Below are 5,231 nucleotides of genomic sequence, written 5' to 3' on the forward strand. Positions count from 1 at the left end.
TTCACTCCTGTCTGTCCCGTCCTGATTTAATGTCATGAATAAGCAAGGGGAACCTGAACCCCAGTGTAAGGTCAATCAGTTCACTCCTTCCTGGGGCTACCTCCATCCCATTATCCCCTAAAACAGACGCCATCCTCCTAACCCCCAAGTCCTCAAAGCAAGGGAGAAATTGTCTTGGGTTTTGGTGCTGTGTGTTGACTTCTCTATCATTTTCTGTTGGTTTGACCTTCGCTGCTCTCCAAACGACCCTGGACACTCGCCACCCTGGGTTCTCTTCCCTCTCTGCCCAGAACTCCTCAGAAAGCATAAAGATGAAGACTGGTTTCTGTAATCTAAGCCCTTCATGACACATGCCATATATGGGAAACAACAGAAAGGAAAATCAGTGAGAGAGAAAACAGTATATAGAAAACACTGAAGCCCCTAACGAAATCTGTAGAGATCTACAGCAGGAAGTCTATAAAACACCAAGGGAGCTGTCTAAAAGGCCAGTCAACAACCTGGTTTACAGGTTAGAAGACTGAGCACTATTAAGATGCCAACCTCTCTATCTGCATTCTGTATCCTGGTATAATATATAATGCTTAATATGTAATATCTAATATGTAACATAACATATATATTCAGTGCAATACTAATTTCGATTCTAGCAAGCTCTTTTGCAAACAACAGCACACTGAATGAGGTTTCTGTGGAAAGGAGAAGTCTCAGCACTCTTTAGTTCAAAAGCAACCGAGGAAGGAAAAGGTTTATCTTATCTTGTGGGGAGAAGAGGAAGCCCCAGTGACTGAAGTCCTGAGTAAATATGTATTGACATGGGTATAGTCATCAAGAACCCCAAGGCCTTGGACCCATGGGAAATTGGTAAAGCCATTCCCCATATGGGCTATGATCTGGTGACTCTAACTAGTGTCAAGATGATGTAAAGTGTTTAGGACACTTTATATAGTTGATATAAAGTGATAGAGGACATTTGTAGGTGGTGAAGTGCTTACATGGGAAACTGTCATGTGTGATAGCATGATATTTATGCTTGGGTCAAAACATCTAGATTATGTTTTTTAAATGATTTCATTTGTTTATTTTTATATGTGTAGGTGTTTTGCCTGTATGTATGTTCCTGTACCATGTGTATACCTGGGTACTGTGGAGGCCAGAAGAGGGCACCAAATCCCTGGAAATTTACAAACAGTTGTGAGCCCCCATGTGGGTGCTAGGAACTGAACCCAGGTCCTCTGTAAGAGCAGCAAGTGCTCTTAACTGCTGAGCCATCTCTCTAACCCCCTTGTTTTTGGTTTTTCAATTAATATAGCTTTTATCGGTTAAACCATAATTGTATAGATTTATGAGATATAATAAGTTTCCAAGTAGGTATATGAAAAGGAATAGAGAACCTACCAACAAACATACCCACCATTCAATCATATTTTGGTTAGATATTTAAATTTTACTCTTCTATTCTTTTTGAAAGGTGCCATTTTTCTTTAGTGAACACTATTGTGCAGTCAGTCTACAAGTACCCCTCTTACCCACCCGGAAGCTTTTCCCTTTCATCTGCAACTTCCCTCTCCTTTGATGGCTCCCCTCCCCCATCCTAGTAACCAATTCTACTGTCTAACTCTTAACCTCATTTAAACTCTGCACAGAAGTAAAGTCACATGACAGTTTTCATCGTGTCCCTGCCTTCTCTTGCATAGCATCATGTCCTCCAGGTAGACCACTTGTGCCTTGAGTTTTAGAGCAGTTTTAGGTTCATAGCAAAATTGTCTAAATGTAAAGACTCATAGTATAGCCTTTGCTCCCACAAAGACACAACCACACCAAATAATAAAACAACCCACACACAGTGATACACTTGTTACCACTGGTGGATCACAATGTTGACATGTTGCCATCACCCAAAGTCCACAGTCTGCATTAGAATCCACTCATGGCTTTTTATCTTCTAATGGATTTGGAACGTGCAAAATAGCACGTGTCAACCGCTACAATATTATAGAGAACAGCCCCACTCTAGTACTCCTGTATTATACGTTCTAGATGAGTTCCATCTATACCTCCCTGCCTCTACCAAATCCTGACTCCACTCAATGTGTTTGTTGTTGCTATCAGTTGTGTCTGGTGGTTGGAATCATGCAGAATATATCGTTCAATGTTAGCAGACGGTACATTCAATTTTTCTCTTTGCCTTTGACTGGATTGACAGATAAGTTTTTTTGAGACACGTTTTCACTGTATCATTTTGGCTGGCCAGGAACTACCTATGTAGACCAAGCTGGACTCCATTCACAAAGAGCCACTGGCCTCTTCCTAGTAAGTGTTAGGATTAAAACTGTGAGCTGCCACGTCTGGCTATAACTAATTTTTTTTAAATGATGAATGATATTCCACTGCCAGAAGGATGTCTTGGTTTCTTCCACTTTTTAGCAATTATGAATAAAGCCATTATAAACGTCCATATGCATGTTTTTATTTTTCTGGCATAATTTCAACTCATTTGGGTAAATGTCAAGGGGTACAATTGTTGGATTATCTGGGTAGAGCATACTTGGTTGTGTTAAGAAATTGCAATCCTGCCTTGACAGTGGCTGGACCCTATTTTACCCTCTACCAGAAGTGACTAGGTGTCACCTGTTTCACAGCCTGTGGTGACACAGTTCCGGGCCTGACCACGGTGCCAGGTATACGGTGACATCTCGATATTTGAATCAGCATTTCTCTGATGACAGCTTGAGTATCGTTTATTTGTCACCTGTAAGGACAACTCAGTGACACGTCTTTTGAAGACTTAGGCTGGTTTATAATCGAGTTGTTTGCTTCTAATTATCAAACTCTAAGAGGTTTTGGCACTCTGGGGAGGGAAGCTGGTAGGGTAACCACAGACCTTCACTCTCCCTCCTCTCCTCAAAATCTACTCCTCCGTCTCCCCACTGCCTCTGTGGCAGATGACCTGCTGTGGCCTTTCCTCACTCTGCCCCAATCTGCAAGGGACTGAGCAGATCATAATAGAACACTCTGCTTTATTTCCTGTCTCCTGTGGACACCCTACTCCCTTCAGACCATTTCTAAGTGTCAGTTCCCAGTTCCTGGAAGTCCCACTAGTCACACCCAGCAGGATCCCAAGAGAACTGCCTAAGAGGCAACACACAGCCACCACACCCTCCTAAGCACCAGAGAGGGCAACAGAAACCAAGGAACAATACACCCACCCAACAAAGGCAAGACCAGATATCGGCACCTTGTATTGCAATCATCATAAACCAAGATGCCTAGATGCCAGCACAAAAACCCAATCAACAGCAGCCATGACAATGTGTCTCCACCACAGCCAGGCATCCAAACACAGCAGACCCTGGCAATGGGAGCATAGCTGAAGTACGGAACAAAGACCTAAAAACAGCCTTTATGGATATGACAGAGATCCCAGATAGGAAATGGACTGATCCCTTAAAAATCCTACAAAAACACAAACAAATGGGGGAAGGAAAAGAAGAAAACAGTTCAAGACCTGAAAGTGGGAATAGAATCAAGAGAGAAAACCAAACTGAGGGAAATCTAGAAGTGAAAAAATATGGAAATCAGACAGTAAACTCAGAGGCAAGCCTCACCAGCAGAATACAAAATATGGAAGAGAGAACTTCAGAAATTGAAGACATAATAGAAGAAACAGATATCTGCATGAAAGAAAATGTTAAATTTTAAAATATACTGGCACAAAACATTCAAGAAATCTGGGGCATGATAAAAACACCAAATATATGAATACCAGGAATAAATGGAAGAAAAGATACTCAGATCAAAGGCACAGAAAACATTTCAACAGATCATAGAAGAAAATTTCCCTAAACCGAAGAAGATGCCTTCTACAACAAATATACAGAACACCAAGTAGAATGGATTAGAAAAGAAATTCCTCTCAGCATACAATAATCAAACACTAAACATAAAGAACAAAAAAGAATATAAAAGCTGCAAGGAGAAAAGACCAGATAACATAGGAAGGCAGACCTGTGAGAATAGCATCTGACTTCTCAATGGAGACTCTAAAAGCCAGAACGGCCTGGACAGATGTTCTACGACTCTAAGAGACAACAGATGCCAGCCAGCACTATTAGACCCAGTAAATTTCCAATCACGATAGATGGAAAAATAAGACACATTACGATAAAACCAAACTTAATCAATTTCTATCTATAAACCCAGCCCTACAGAACGCACTGAAAGGTAAACTCCAACCTCAAGAGGTTAACTGTAGCTGGAATTTTTCTAGGTCCTGCCTGGCCTCACAGACTTAATATTAAGACTGTTTGGTCTATGGCTCAGGCCTCTTGCTAGCTAGCTCTTTTATGTTAAATTAACCCAATTCTAATAATTTATATATTGTCACATGTCTCATGGCTTTACCTGTATCCTATTACATCTTGCTCCTCTAGGCAGGTAGCAGTGACCCTTCTGACCCCACCTTTCTTCTACCTGTATCTCCCTTGGATTTCCCACCTTTCTGTATTCTGCATTGCCATAGGCCATAGGAGTTTCTCTATTAACCAATGGTAGCAACACACATTCACAGCATACAGAAAGACCATCCACAACAGTTAACTACATGCAAGAAAACACAAGGAATAAATAATCACACACCAGAAAATCCAAAGAGGGGATACACACACACACACACACACACACACACACACACACACACACACACCAAATAACATACACAGCTAAATAACATGAATCAAAAAAAAATCACTGCTCACATCATCTCAGCATCAATTCCCCAATAAAGACACAGAACGGATGTGAAAATAGGCTCCATCCTGCTGCACCCAAGAAATACACTCTAATATCTAGAACAGACATCATCTCAGGCTACAGGGACAGAAAAAGATATTCCAAACAAATGGACACAAGACAACTGATGCAGCCATTTTAATATGTTGCAAAATAAACTTCAAGTCAAACCTGATAAGAAGAGATAAAGAAGAGCACTACAGATTCATCAAAAGAAAAATCCATCAGGAGGAAACTGCAACTCTTCTTTCCCCAAGTATCACATTTTATTCCACCAGTGTGAATGTCCAGGTTAGGGCAGTTCACAGACATGATGGAAAATAAGTGGTGTACAGGGTTGAGAAGCAGGGGGCATTTAGGAGAAACTTCTAACCAGTTCAAGCTTCTTTTGGAAATAACAGAAACATCCTGTGATTAGATGCAAGTTTGTCATTTAGTAA

The sequence above is a fragment of the Peromyscus eremicus genome, chromosome 20, assembly GCF_949786415.1.
Source record: "Peromyscus eremicus chromosome 20, PerEre_H2_v1, whole genome shotgun sequence".
In the NCBI taxonomy this organism is placed as follows: domain Eukaryota; kingdom Metazoa; phylum Chordata; class Mammalia; order Rodentia; family Cricetidae; genus Peromyscus; species Peromyscus eremicus.